Source organism: Camelus dromedarius, chromosome 3, assembly GCF_036321535.1.
Source record: "Camelus dromedarius isolate mCamDro1 chromosome 3, mCamDro1.pat, whole genome shotgun sequence".
Taxonomy (NCBI): Eukaryota; Metazoa; Chordata; class Mammalia; order Artiodactyla; family Camelidae; genus Camelus; species Camelus dromedarius.
Window position 1 is genome coordinate 77,217,583 of NC_087438.1, and position 15,962 is coordinate 77,233,544.

The 15,962-nt window shown below is 41.0% G+C and overlaps 2 long non-coding RNA genes across 3 annotated transcripts in view; both read right to left on the reverse strand.

The window, feature by feature from the left end:
• The window catches only part of LOC116152250 (uncharacterized), a 66,076-nt gene extending 54,410 nt beyond the window's left edge, over positions 1-11,666 (reverse strand). The window contains exon 1 of one of the 2 annotated variants that reach the window (XR_010379505.1): positions 10,936-11,666. This is a non-coding gene — a long non-coding RNA (uncharacterized LOC116152250). Of the gene's footprint in view, positions 1-7,873; positions 7,975-10,935 lie in introns of those variants that run through there. The other variant, XR_010379506.1, reaches the window with a different exon arrangement.
• A 2,647-nt stretch (positions 11,667-14,313) lies between these two features.
• LOC135321071 (uncharacterized) overlaps positions 14,314-15,962 on the reverse strand; it is a 45,657-nt gene continuing 44,008 nt past the window's right edge. Inside the window, exon 3 of the long non-coding RNA XR_010380495.1 lies at positions 14,314-14,507. This is a non-coding gene — a long non-coding RNA (uncharacterized LOC135321071). The remainder of the gene's footprint in view (positions 14,508-15,962) is intronic.

A 15,962-nucleotide genomic window follows, 5' to 3' on the forward strand; every position in this document is an offset into this window, starting at 1 on the left:
GGTCGGTGGAGGCTGAGGAACCTGATAAGATATGGAGGGTAATCAGATATGGAGGATGGGGGACTCTTATTAAACTGACTCGGCAGGGTTCTGCTCAACTAGATTTTACAAGAAAAGTGCACAGATGGGCCCAGGAGAAGGCTCAGGAGCCTGACCAAGGTTTGGTCAAGCAAAGAATCTTTGTCACAACCTAGAGAAAGAAGACCATAATAAACTATGAAAAATAATCCAAGGGAGTGTGAAGTATTATCCTCAAAAGAAATACATGCCTTGAGCCAATAAGAATGTACAATAAGTCATTTAACAGCTAGACTGTTTTCACTTATCTGGTCAGTAGTATGGATGGTAAAAATGAGGCACAGATAAAATGTTTTCTGCCCATGAAATAATAACAAAAGCAAAGTTGGTGCATGTGCATTTCTAAAATCTGATTAAAGACTTTGTGTTCTCTGGGGCTTCACTGATGAGGTATGTTGGCACAGAAAAGTGAAAACCAGGAAGAGAAACTAATATTATTTATTCTCCATAACTAAGGTTAGAGTCTCAAGCTAAGGACTAGGTTGCTAACTAGTCCATAATTTGATTTCCTACATGGTCACAGAACCTTTAAAACCTGTCAGTTGGGGATATAAACCAGGCTAGCTACTGCATTAAGGTGTATGTGTAGAAAAGAGTTATTTACATGCTTCTAAAGCACTGTCAGGCCAGAGAAAGAATGTGAAAAGCCTTACAATGAATTGCTGCCTGTCAGGCCTTTGAAAGTGCTAAGTACCATACAAGGGCCCAGCAGGGCTCCTGCTAACACTGTTTAATTGTCCTACCGAATAACGTAGCAATAGCATGCCATTCTCCCACCGCATTTAACATATGATTTGCATTTACAGTGTAAAGTTGTTATTAAAGGCAGGATATTTTTTGCAAGTGCAAATGTTACATCATCTCTTTTCCCTCTCTGGTAGTGGCACAGTATTTAAGAACCCGCTGCTCAACCACCTGTTCATGTTTATTCCTGTGAGAACCATGTTCCTGTCATCAGCAAATTTCTTTCTTTGGTTGTAATACTGCCCCAAACTCACCTACCATGATGGGTTTTAGAAGCCTCAAGCTGGGTACCACGATCACAGAAAATGTGTGGCACAGTTTTGCCTGATCTGGAAAGGATAATGCCCTTCCAGGGCATGCACATCCTTCCTCTTGATAAAAAGATCTCTAGGAAAGGGCAATGCTGGTTCTCATCTTTGGGGCACTGGATTTTCAATCTGCCCATTGTTTAACCTGCATGTGGTCAAGCCCTGGAGCTTTCCTTCTCTGGATCACATCATCACAAATATCCATGGGGTCAAGAAAATTCCTGGGCTTGCATGTGAGCTTGAGAGCATCCTGATCAAGAAATGGATACTTAGTGCAAAAGATCTTTTCCAACCCATATGCAGTCAATTCCAATAGTGGTTTTATCTACATGAAGGGTGGTGGGAAAAAATGAAATTATTTAAGTTTCATTTCTAACACGATTCATTTGGGGTGACTAAGAAACACTATGCAATGGTCTTATTACACTTAAAATGTTGATGAAAAGCTAGAATCCAGGACGTAAGCTAAACAAAGACAGACCAGAATGTCTCCTGCTTTCGGAAACTAATCTATGCACACCTCTGCCATTAGGAGGAAGAGCTAGATGAGAGAGAGCAAGAAAGGAAGGAAAAAGTGAAGAAAATAAGAACTGGACAAAGTAAAAGAAGAGACATCCCCATGCTGGCTAGTAGAGCCATATTTACTACATGGGCTTTAACAAATGCTGAAGATCAGTAATTAAATGCAACAAGAACCCCGGGTCTGGTGCTCCTTCTAAGCAGAAAGAAAGGGGTAGGCTAAATGAAACTAATCTATATTTACACCTCAGCTACCCAGGTCATTCAGAAGGGTTCTAGTTGCTTTGAAGACTCCTAGGCCACTTGGGAGGCACTCTGAAGGAAACATGGGGTTTTCAGCCACAAGGATCAAGAAACTGATTAAAGGAGAAGAGATAAAAGCTGTTCTTGCTCAAGGAGGCAGAGAACACACTGTGGCATGGAGGACAGGAAGGACGGGGCTCTCCTTCAGGAGACAGAGCTGGTTACTGGAGAAGAGTAGGGGTCATACTTGGGCAGAGCCATGGGGACTTAAAAATTTCAACAGTTTAAGCCAATCAAACCAGTATTTTTGATTTAATTTTTATTTTATATACAATTTCAAAAGGTTACTTTCCATTTACAGTTATTACAAAATATTGGCTATATTCCCTGCGTTGCACAATACTAGTCATTAAAAAGAATGAAATGATGTCATTTGTAGCAACATGGATGGACCTAAGAGATTATATTAAGTGAAGTAAGTCAGAGAAAGACAAATATCACATGATATCACTTATTTGTGGAATCGAAATATGACACAAATGAACTTTTTTACAAAACAGAAACAGACTCACAGACATAGAAACCAGACTTACGGTTACCAAAGGGATAGTGGTGGGGTGGGGTGAGGGGGTATGAGGGATAAATTAGGAGTTTAGGATTGGCAGATGCACACTACTATATATAAAATAAACAATAAGGTCTCTATACGGCACAGGGAACTATATTCAATATCTTATAAGAAACCATAACGTTAAAAAATGAAAAAGAATATATAACTGGATCACTCTGCTATACACCAGAAACTAATACAACATTGTAAATTAACTATATTTCAATAAAAAATTTTAAAAATAAAATAAAAAGCCAGCATCATGCTTAAAAGTGAGATAAAAGAGTAATTCCTGTTAAATTTGGGAATAAGACATAGATGCCCACTAAATACTCCTAATTAACACTGTCTTATATAAGTATTAATTAATGCAAAGACAGGAAAAAGAAATGAAGGAGTAAAATAATAATTACTTGCAGAAAATTTGATTCTTTATTTAGAAACTCCATGACAATGAGCTGATGTGTCATTAAAGAAAAGTAAGGAAATTCAGTAAAGTGAGTATTACAAATGTAATGAGCAAATTAATACCTTTCTATATATAAATGGCTACTTGTTAAAATTTTAATTTTAAAAATCCCATTTACAATAACAGTAAACACAAACTATTCAGGAAATGATCTAATAAGGAATGGACAGGAATGAATAAAAGATCCACATATCCCACACTCTCAGAGAACAGCTTTTAGGGTTTTTAAAATTTTAGCCTATAGAAGGCTAGACTCCCAGCAGAGTTCATGTACAATTAAAGTGAAAATGAGTCCCTGGAGCTAGGCTGGCTTGTCACCACATTTTAGAAAGGAAAGAGCACTGTCCCTGGAGTCCAGACCCCAGAGGTCTGACTTGTTCACTAACTGACTGTGTGACCCACACAAATAACAACTTTTCTGGATCTCAGTATCCTCAGGGTTTAGGGAAAAAAAAAGAGATCACATGTATTAAATCAAATGTTATAAACTGGAGTTCACAGATGTGTTTCATTTGGCTTGCCTGAAATTAGTTTTATTTAGTAGTTGAAACTGGGATACTGCACATAATAATCTGCATTCTCAGCTTCCTTTTGAAAATTGCACAATCTGACATAACAGGGCTGGCCTCTCCCATTGCTACAATTAGCTGCAGCTGCAGCTGCAGAGGCTGCTGCTCCCTCTCTCAGAACCTGGCCCCAGTTTTGCAGACCCTCTGCTCCCACCATGGTGACATCACCATGGTGTCAACAGTCTGATTATTTACCTGATCAGCTGACCCTGAAGGCATTTCGTTGCAGCCCTTAGTCATTCTGTAAGGTTTCTTCACTTTTGCAATGTAATGATTCTAAAATTCGGTCTGTCAGTCTAGAAAATATATTCCTCTTCCATATTACTTAAAAGCCTGAGCATTTGGAGCTAATGTGGGTGTTGCAAGCTCTGGCTCGATGCTTTTCTTTCTTTTTCCTTTTGCTTGCAGCAGACAATCCTTGGTTACCATGGTGATTACCATCCCTTAATGATACACTGCTACCGCACAGGGAATGTAATTTTCTTTAAGTGTGATGGAAAGCAGTGGGGAATAGGAGTAGGTATAAAAGCTTTCTCTCCTCTCTGTCCCTGGGTGCTTCTCCGTCACCACAAAGGACAAGAGCAGGCTGCTGATCAATCTCTCCAGACAAGCTAACACGAGAGCTGCTGTCAAGATGTAAATATCTTCCCTGGATCCCAGTGCACATGTGGGAACCCTGAGAAAAGCTATTTTCAACCTCTGAAAAGTGTTTTGCATTGTCTCATGGGACTTAATTAAAATAATCAGTTTTCAGTCAAGGCTTTCAATTCTAACCTCCTACACAAAATGAGCATCCCATGTGCGAAGAGGCCCAGCTCACACATACTCAGAGCCAGTGATGTCTCTAACTGCATGCTTGTCCCCTGGTAGGATCTGGGGCTGGCCCTTTCTGACTAAACTGAAGAGAATGGCCCTGCCTGGACCTTCCAGGTCTCAGTTTTGAGGTGTCAGGAGTTCTGACTGTGGCCAGAGAGATGGGAGAATAAGGTAACCCTCCAGCACCTAGGGGCTCCCTCCTTGGGATGTCACTTTGAGAGGCAGGTCAGATTTGCCCAGTGCTGACCTGGCTTACCAGTGCTTTGAAGTCTTTAACTCTTAAAGTCCATTTTAAAATCATGACCAGAATATAACAAAAAAGCAGCAGATTCACAGATACAGAGAAAAAAGTTGTGGTTACCAGTGAGGGGGTGGGGGCAACATAAGGGTGGTGGAGTAGGAGGTACAAACTACTGGATAGACTACTAAGATAGACTCAAGGATGTATTGTACAACATGGGAATACAGCTAATATTTTGCAATAATTCAATGGAGAATAACCAAAAATTGTACTAAAAATTTTTAAAAAGAAAAAAAATTAAGAAAAATAAAATAAAAATTAAAAATTACAGCCAAATAGAAAACTGGACCAAAAAAAGAGTTTGAATTTTTAAAAAATTTATTACTATTTTAATTATGATGACTAATTTTATTGTGGTAAGAATGCTTAACGAGATCTACTCTCTTAGATTTTTAAGTATATAACACAGTTGCTATCTCTAGGCACAAAATTGTACAGCTGATCTCTAGAACTTACTCATTTTGCACAGCTGAAATGTTATACCTGTGGATTAGCAATGTCCCATTTCCCCCTACCCCTGATGCTGAATTTTAAGAAATGAATTAACAGACTGGAGTCACCTCTACAGGACTTAACCTCTCTTTTCCTCTTTCCTGCCCCATCAAATTTCCATAGCTAAAATTAGATTAAAGCAAGTTAATTGTGGTATATTTATACAGTGGAATATTATTCAGCCATAAAAACCAACAACATAATGCCATTTGCAGCAACATGGATGTTCCTGGAGACTGTCATTCTAAGTGAAGCAAGCCAGAAAGAGAAAGAAAAATACCATATGAGATCGCTCATATGTGGAATCTTAAAAGAAAAAAAAAACATAAATACAAAACAGAAACAGACTCATAGACATAGAATACAAAATTGTGGTTGCCAAGGGGGCGAGGGGTGGGAAGGGACAGAATGGGATTTCAAAATTTGTAGATACTGACAAGTATATGTAGACTAGATAAACAAGATTATACTGCATAGCACAGGGAAATATATACAAGATATTGTGGTAGCTCACAGCGGAAAAAAAAAGTGACAATGAATACACGTATGTTCATGTATAACTGAAAAATTGTGCTCTACACTGGAATTTGACAAAACACTGTAAAATGACTATAACTCAATTAAAAAAATGTTAAAAAAAAAAAAAAGCAAGTTAACTGAATAGATATGAGATAAAACAAGTAGAATCTAGGTGACAGGTATACAGAAGTGTCCACTGCAAAATTATTTGACTTCTCTACACATTTGAAATTTTCATAATAAATACTGGAAAATAAACAACTGAAGCACAGTTTACCAAAGGGTGGCCCACAGGACACATAAGGCCCATTGACACGATTTATTTGGCCATCAAGATTTTTTTAAAGTTTTAAAAATTGTAATTTTATATACTTTGTATTTTTTAGATTTTTAAAAAGATTTTCGGTGGGAGGTAATTAGGTTTTATTTACTTATTTTAATGGAGGTACTAGGGATTAAACCCAGGACCTTGAGCATGCTAAGCACACACTCTACCACTGAGCTATGCCCTCCCCCCGCATATAATTTTTTAAGGTTTCTTTCCATTAACCGTTATTACTAAATATTGGCTATAGTCCTCGTGTTATACATCCTTGAGTCTATCTTACATTCAATAGTTTGTATCTCCCACTACCCAACCTCTATGTTGCTACACCACCCCCACAACTGGTACCCACTAGCTTTTCCTCTTTATCTGTAAGCCTGTTTCTCTTTTGTTATATTCACTAGTTTGTTGTGTACGTTTTTTTTTTAATTGAAACAGTTGCAAACATTTTAAAAGGCAGGAGACTTTAAATAAAAATATAAAAATCTGGATTTCCAGCTTCTCTAGAAAAATCAGGAAATCCAATACCACCAGGCCCCACACTCATGCATGGAAACATCTGGCTGGAGCTGGGGAGTGGCTGCCCCTCTTGATGGGCACGTCCTCTCCACCTGGACACAGACTCCACTAGATATGTACTCCTTATTTATCTTACTTGAGTGGGCCAGCTTCACTGATACAGAGCAACCTCAAAAGGCAGGAAAAAGAAAGAAAAGGGGAGCATGTGTGTCTGTGTGCACACATGCAGTTGGCAGTAAAATGCAGTCCTGCACCTTTGTCTTTGTTTTATGTGGCTAGGGGCAAAGCCTACTCCTCAGCCTCCTGCTCACAGCCTCCCGTGATCCTGCTCAGTGCCAAGCCGTGAGGCTAAGTGGGCAGAGTAGCCATAAACAGCTCTGGGTGTGGCTGTATCAAAAGGCAGGTCTTGGGACTAGCTGAGCAAGGCTGAATTTATTTTAGATGTTTGCCTTCTGACTAAAATGCCTCAGTTAGTGCACTAAATAGACCGTCTGTTGTCATTTTGCTGCCATCATCATTTATCATAGAGCCTCATTGTTAGATGCCAGGCAAAGAGCCATAAGAACTCAGTTGTCCCAGAGCCTAAATTTGATCTGTGCATATTAGGACGGGAAAATTCTACCTCTTTCATTTTTCTTTCTGCCATAAAGGAGGTGTGTGGGTTAAAATACTTTCTCAGAGGCAAATGAATGCTTGTTGCAGTGTTTAGTGTTTCCAAAAATTGATTTTTTCCTCTGCTTATGCCTTTTCCTTGCAGGGATCCACACTGAAGACAATGCCTTCCCTGAGGTGTGCTGTGTCCCCAAAGTCTATTCTGGCTTGGGAGGTCCCAGGGTGGGAGCCACACCTATTAACCCTATCTGAATGATCAGTCCACTGTGAGTGCTGTCAGGAGGGTGATACATCCTCTTTGGTGACCATGATGGTGAACTCAGCTCCCTTTGCCCTTCTGACTCTATTTCCAGTGCTTTCTATTGAGCTTGGAATCAATTCTGTCTCCTTCCTTGGCCAGCTGTCCTTACATGGTCTGACCTCTGCTTATCTTTCAGCCTTATGCTGTCCAGTTCTTCCCTGTCTTCCCCAGGCTCCAGCCAGGCTTTCTAGTTCTTAAAGATAAAGCATCTATTTCTTAAATATCCACAGCTTGTCCCTGCCCTGGGCTGCTTACAGACTCCTCCCTCTGCCTGGACCACTGTTCCCCCAGCTCTCAGCCTGGCTGGCTGCTTCCCTCAGTCCAGCTTCGGGTACCATACCAGCCCCTCAGGGGCCTTCCCTGACCACCATCCTTTTCCCCTTATTCACAATTGCTATTATATTATGTCCTCAGTTTCCCCACAATATCTAAAGTTATTTTCATTTACCTGTTCTCATTTGTTACTGCCTCTTCCACTTCAGTGCAAGTTCCACAAAAAGAAGGACCTTGTCTCTTATTCACCAGAGAATCCCGCATTCCTGGAACAAGTGTTTGCTTTGGCAGGACGGGTAGGTAATTAGGTTTGTTTATTTTATTTATTTTAATGGAGTACTGGCGATTGAACCCAGGACCTTATGCATGCTAAGCACATGCTCTACCACTTAGCTCTGCCCTCCACCAGGAACAACCAGGATTCATTTAATCCATGAATGTCCATGCCCAGGAAGGTGAGGAAATTCTAACAACAGAAAGGCTGCAGGCATTAGGGCAAAGGCTTCAAAAAAAAAAATTAAGTCTATACACATTATTGGGTCTGCCTTTAAGAAGGGCCTTTGTGTGTTATATCTGGATACCAGTATTAAATAAAACTGTGGGAGAGGAAGGCTGAGATTTGATGGTGTAATTTATTTCTTTAATAATTATGAGTTTATAACATGGCTTTGATGGTGATACAAAAGGCAAGGTTGCCATCTAGTGTTTAGATGTGTAGATGTGTGGCACCAGCCATACCTTAAAAAAAAAAAAACAACAAACGTTGAATGAGTCTATAGAAAGCCAAACTTCCACAACCTACTATAAGATAAACCAGAATTTACCAAGGGAGTATAATTCCCCACAAAGTGTCTCTTAAGAGGCCCCAGACAGATTCGTCCAGTCTCTTGGGCTCCTGCCAAAAGTTGAGATGCTGTGTTTGTTAGCTACTAAAGAAATCCCAAGCAACCAAAGGAACTGTCAAACTCAGTTTCCCAAGATAGCATATTCTCCAGACTGTGTTTCCTTAAATTCTACCTGTTTCCCTTGTCAAGGTGTGCTGCTTACATAATAAATGAAATCAGTGTCAAAGAAAATAGCAACCCACCACCTCAACTGCTTTTTGTCCTGGTGACATAGGGAAGGATGTACCCTCAACATTAAGGAACTTATGAACCAGGTATCAACTTATTAACTATAGATCTCTCAGTGGCAACCAAGCACAAGCTTACCTGTGCTGAAAAATCTTGGGAGCCTTAGCCTGAGTATTTTCCATTTCCCAGCCATGATGAAGGCCAGTAAGACAAAGGGAAGCTGTGAAAAGTGCCCAGATGAGGGTGGCACCAGGGGAACCCATTTAATAAAGAGTCATGGTTATGGGCACCTAAAATTACACTCCAGGAAACTAGGTTATTAGAAATGTTGGAAAATGGGTGGTGAGGTGAACTAATGGATGGGAATAACCATGGCAATCAAACTATCCATTTTCTTATTATTTCACTATCCTTGCGACTAAAAATAGATCAAGTGTAGGTCACTGTAAACAAGTTCAGCAATGGTTTATGTCTACTGCTACAGCTTTTGCTAGCTTTTTTGTGGGCATGCTAAGAAATGCTCTCCTAACACTGAAAATTTATAATGTACCGTTTGTTCTAACCATACAGTCTGTGCTCTACATATTAATGCATACACTGTTCTATTTTTGCTTTAAGACATATTTTCTAAGACCGAATAAGAAGTAGTTATGGAATTACAAAGTCAGAATTAGAATGCTTTTTTGGAAATCACTTATTCGATGCAGGAATCTTTTTTTTTTTTTCATCCTAAGAGATCTAGGCTCTATTTAAATCTCTGGAGTGACAAGGAGCTCACTACTCCATGATGCAGCAATTCCATTATTAAACTAATCATTGGGAAGTTGCTTCTCTATTTCCTTTTATTCGCGCAACTGGCATTTATTTAGCACCTCCCACTGAACAAAATGAACTCAGTCCCTGAATGTATGGAAGTTACAATCCACTTCCCTGTACCTTTTCTAGGGGTTTGTGCAACTGGAAGCAATAGAGAAGAAGACCATTGTCTATTTTTCTATCAAGAATTGTCTAAAGTTTGTAGATATAGATTTTAGATATAAAGCTTTAGTTTTTCCCTTACACACAGCTTGAGGAGTCAGCAAGGATTCCTCAGCTTCAAGCAAGCAAACTAATGAACAAAGCCCTGGCTAAAAATCAATCTATTTGAGGTACCAGAGGAGCCTGGCTGGCAGGGACGATGAAGACTCAGGTTTGCTCTCTGCTCTGACTTTTGAAACCCACCTGGTCCAGCCCAGGTACCAACACTGTGTCAATTTTGCCCTTACTTTCAAATAAGCATATTTACACACCAAAATTGTGATCTGCATCCATTCCTCCTTTCACCTTCTTACCGATGAGCATTTTGTGAATACAAATGAGCTTAGATGGTTTCACACGCTTGTTCTTGGGAATCAGGCAGTTTTGCTAAAAGTACACAAGGGAACATCCCAGATTTTTGCTGGAGATTGATATGAAGACGAAATATCTGCATATCTATTTTAGAAAAGAGAAAAGTCTTTAACTCTCTCCACTATTTTGGCAGCTCCCGTGTGTTTTTGGAGATTACTACAGTATCTCCAATCACATCTGCCAGTTCCTTCAGGTCTTTGGAAGAGAACTCACGTGGGCCCAGTGTCATTTTTAAAGCTGCCAGGTTTGCTCACTCTTGCATTTACATGAGCTACCTTGCTTCTACCCAGTCTAATTTGAATATCAGTCTCCTTGCCTGGAAGAGGCCTCGGAACTGCCGACTAGATCTGCCTTCACCTGGCAGAACCGTGCTGTGTTTAAAAGAGCAACAGCTTTGCAACCAGAAAGACCTGGTTTAAGCCCTATTCCTGTCTCATACTAGTTTGTGGCTTTAGTCCAGTTATTTATCTATTCTCTTTCCATTTGCTTATCTAAAAAATGGACATAACTTCACAGAGTTGTTAGACTGATTGTATTAGTCAGGAGACAGAAACCACACCAGTTATTTTAAGAGGACTTCATATATTCATCAACCAAATATTGAAGAAATTGAAAGGCAAAAAAGAAACACTAAGGAAGCAGCTGACTTAGGAAGTCGCTACCACTGTAAAACTCAGGGAATAAATGCAGGAGTTTGGGACTGTTAAGGTTTAGAAGGTTGAGGACGGGCCCTGCAGTGCTGAGGCTCGGGCCTCTGAGAAGGGTCACTACTCACCTGCACTACTGCCTCAGGTGCTTGAAGGCGGCATCCCTGGGTGAGACCCAGACCTCTGTGGAGGGCGTGAAGACTGGCTGGTGCTGGAGTCTCTAGCGGCTGAAATGGCGCTGGTTCCGTGAGTGTCGTTAAAGACGTGAACCAGAATCACCTGCACCACTGGAACCACCTGCTGACGCCGCCTGGGTGAACATGCTAGGATGGTGCTGACAGGAACGTGAGACATAAAGGAACAGGAAGTGCACGGGGAGGAGTTGCCCCTTCCTCCTCCAGCTTGGCGGGCTCCCTCTAGCGCCCCCTATTGGCAAGCCCTAACAGGCATCCCGCTTATAAAGGAGAACTTAGGTTTGTGGAGTCTCAGCTCTGGAATGACACAGCTAGGCAGGAAAGGGTGAGTTTGATGGTAGGAAACAATAACTTAATAACTGGTCACTCTGTTGCCTACTCAGCATCCGCAGGCTTCTTTCTTCCACACAAGAGCTCCCCTGTGGACTTTCAGACACGGAAAACAACGGCAGGCTTTTGCCTCCGAAAATACAACTTTTTTTTTTTTTAACACAAATGAAGATCTCAACCTCATTGTATCTCAACTTCCCAACAGTCTCCCAAAGCCCCATCAGTCACTGTATCTACCTCTGGGAGACAGTCACGTTATCCAACTTTGAACTATTTTAGTTACTCTCAAATTTAAAGCCTCACCAGAACATTCTATTACTTAAAGACTAAATTGTCTTACAGGAAACTAGCAAGGGGTAGGAGAAGAAATACAAAATGAGTTTCTATCAGGGGTTGACCCACTCCAACTCACTGGTCAAATCCAAATTTAAAAATAAAGTTTTTTTTGGAATGCAGCCACACCCATTAATCTATGTATTGTCTCTGGCTGCTTTGGGGCCACAAGGGTAGAGTTGAGTACTTGCGACAGAGACCATATGATCCTCAAAGGCTAAACTATTTATGATCTGGCCCTTAACAGAAAAGGTTTTACCCTTTAGGTAAACACACATGAACACGTACACACACACACACACACACTCTCTCTCTCTCTCTCACTCTCTCTCTCTCTCTCTCTCTCTCTCTCTCTCAAACTGGCGTATTCCAAGTTTTCTATGCTCTCAGTCAGAACCTCAGCTACTTCTTTACTTGGTGAGGTGACCCAAATAATCATTCCTGAATGAATGTCAGAATGAATTCAGAAGTGTCTGAATCCTAGTGGTTCTGCCTTTTTTCTGTTGCTGGAGTTATCCATTAACTTTTATTATTCATCATGGAAGTACTGAAATAGACCCCAGAGAATCCCTAAATTCTAGACATGGTCCTCCCTACCTTCCTTTTGTGGCAGCAACACAATTGGCTCTTGGTAATCAGCATCAGTCATCCCAGCAAGTAGATTAATCTTCTTTACCTGTTGGTTCAGAGACATGAGGACCTCAAAATGACCAGGTGGGAGTCTCATTTTCCAACTCAATGGGAACACTGCTGTGTACTCAAAAGGAATCATTCTTCCCTCCAAACCAGTACAGAGCACTATTTCAGACCTAGGAGGCAAAAATTCTGCAAGAAGGTTATTAGGTCTAAGAGTGAGAGGAGCCACACCCACATCTACCCTTTGATTCCACATATGCTTGTTGTGGATGAAGGAGCACTAAATATTGGTTATTGATCTAAGCACGAACTGTATCCTGTAAAACAGAGTCCCACACTTTCAGGCTATCCTCTTTTAACTGGCATTGTAACCTAGCTTGCAGTGGGCCATCTCATCCCATCTATTGGGCCAGCTGCTTCTGGACCACAAGAAACATGGTAAGACAGATAGGCATCCGGTGTGTTGTGTCTTCCGTACAACATGGTCCAAAAAGGCATCAGTGCCAGTAACAGATCAGGCATACCTCCAGGTCAAGGAGCAGTCACAGTGATCTCTGGCGAATGAAAGAGGCTAGCTTAGCTAAACATCCATGGGACTCTCTCAATCTCCAGTCCTATCTAGGTGTTCTTTGTGCTTCTTTCTTTTCCTTTTTTTTCCCTAGAAATCTAGAATCTAGGATTTTCCTGGATTTTCTCCTCCTGAGTCTGTCACCAGTGCTGTCAAAGGCTGTCTTAGACCAGAAAGGGCTTCCTCTGCTGGAAACTGCGAGGCTTCCAAGCCATTGAGGGATTCCTTCCAGCTGAACAGCATGGTCAATGGATGATTAGAATGGTTGTGCAGAATAGGTATGGCAGGCCTGCAAAAGGAGTTCCTTCTTTCCCCTGGGCACGGCGACTGAGTCAGGATGAGGCCAGCCTGGTGTGCCAGGACCCAAGGCCATGTTTCAGGTCAGCGATGCCGGGCTCTATGGCCATAGCCCAACCCCTTCTTTAGCATTTAATGCGTCATACTTGACATGAATAAAATCAAACCTTATTTTGGTCATTTCTGCTAAAGTCATACTTAGTGAAAGTAATTCATGATTCATAATTATCAAAAGTAACACCAGGGTTTCATTGGTCCCAAAAGATCATCATAGGGCATCCTGAAAAGGAACAAACAGCCAAGATTGTGGATAAGCTCAAATACTAAAGATTATTGATTTGTAATTGTGTGAGTTTTTAAGTGCTTTTCCATCTAATAAGAGTGATAAGTTTTGTGTGTTGCAAATTTTGACTGTTTCCCAGTTTGTAGTTTGTATTTCAATTATTATTTAAAAAGTTTAAAATTTTTTACTTGAGGCTTATTTATTTGTCATTTAATCAGGAAAAAAACTTTATAAATATCCAAATAACATTTCTTATACTTCCCTGGATTCTTTGAGTCATTGTGCTGTAGAATCAGGGCAGGGCTGGCAGAAAGTCAGAAGCCAGTGCCAGTTGTGCTCACAATACCACCTAATATGCTGTGTGTGACTCTGGGCATGAGCTCTCTGGGTCTGTTTCCTCATTTGTAAAATGAAACGAGTAGATGAGATGAGTTCAAGGTCTTTTTCACTTTAAAACTATGACATGAAATGACAAACGATATAATTTCATGTGATGTGACTGATAAAAGGATAAGGCAGGGACTGAATTAGCTAAGGACAACCATAACTTTCATATTTAAATTCAAACTATTTTGAGCCTAGTGGATTTTTTAAAATGTTCAAGATAAAGTAAACATCAATTCATCTGAAATAAGTATGGTATATCTGATCTGAGTACATCTTGTTTCTATTTCTCCAGAGAATTGGCAAAAGATCTCTCCAATATTTACTGGTAGCAGAGAAATTCAGTCCAGGAGCCAGTAGCCAGAAGCACATGGCTGGTCACATAAAATCCATACAGCCTCCTCAGATTACTCTGAAGGGCATTAACATCAGGTTTTGTTTGATTCTCTACCTTGTCATGGCTGGATCAGAATGCCTCTTTTAACAACAGTGACTTCCTGTCCTCAATACAGTCCAACTTGAAATGTGAGTAAGAAGATGGAGCTAGAGAAAAGTAAGGAGGACGAAAAAAAAAATAGAAGAAGGTCTTGGATGAAGCGTGTCCTGTTAGTTTAATGTGTATGTTGGGATCTGGTCCAACATTCCTCTTAGGAGCTCAGATGCTTGGAAATGCTCCTGGAAAGAAAAGCAGAAACTAGCATGAGAAAAATGAGGCTCATTCATTTCTTGTCTTGAGGTACTTGTTCATGTTGGGTACGTGGATCCACAGAAGCCAGACACACAAAGTAAAGCAAGAAGCACAGGAATAAGTTGACTGAACTCTGGGATTCTGGTCATGAGTTTACACCATGAAGGACAGAGTCTGAATCAGACTCCCTCACAGAGGACCAGGGCACTGGCCTGAGAGGCTCAAGTGGGGACTGGATTAAGACTGGCAGGCAGGGCTCCTGCTTTGTGAGCATGCACCCAGTGCAGATGCACAGGGCCCTCTGCTCAGAAGGACCCTGCACTTCAAGTTTAATGCTCTGTGATCACCATCTTGAAATTTTTAATAGTTTAATTTTTGAACTTGTGTTTTGTAAGTAAAGTTGGATGAGACCATGGAGCATGAACCAGAGACTTGGGGCCTCAGCTCATAAGCAATCTTGCTTTTCACCACTTCTTGCTCCCTGGTTCTCAACTGTCAACTCCCCCAGCTCCCCCAGCTCCCCCAGCAACCACTGGCCCCTTGGTTGGGGCCTGGGCACAAGGCAGGAAGGGCTGGGGTCAGGTATGCTCATGCCACACATGGGCCACCTGCTGACTTGTGGGACTGGGTCACATTCTTCCCTCAAGTATTCTCCAGCATGAGGGAGTGCAACATCAAATAGCAAATAAAAAACGCCACGACAAGTCAAGACAGAGACCACAAAAGAAGGAAAAAAGCTTTTTCTTCTGCTTTTTAAACAAGAGGCCTCGCATTTTCATTTTGCACCGGGCCTCACAAAATTATGTAGCTGACACAGATGAGAGGGGTAGATGATGACTGTCTAAGGAATGAGTTAGACTGACGTCAGAACACAGCAGGGAGGAAAGTGAACACCAAACCTATGGGGCAAATACAGAAGCCAGAGCTGGGCAATGGAGTTAGGAGTTTGAAACAGGGGAGATAAGAGAAACAGAAGGAAACTGAAATCCAGATGAAAGCATGGTTAGGGTACTCTGAATCTGAATTTAAACAGCAGTTGGCGTTTAAATTTTGTTTCATGGGTGGGTGAGGGTCCATCTGACTCCAATGGCCAAAAAGGAGGCCAAACAGTCTTGACTATGTTTTAAGCCTGTGTTAGTCATTGAGAGGAGAAAGAAAGGCAATTAAACATTCTTCTGATTCTGAAAGAGTTTACAGAGGGCTGAAATGTTCTTTTAGCCCTCCTATGTGATGGAATGAACTACCATAATGACAACACAATTGTCTGTTTTGCATTTAATGTAAATGTAATTCTTGAAAGGAGTAACTACTATTTTGTGTGTGTGTGTTTTAATCGGTGGAGGAGAGAAAAAAACCCTATAGTTTCTCTCTTAAGTTTGGCATCTTTACTCATAGATACGGGGGACACTGATAGGGGCTATTGCTCCTGATTCTGAAGGCTG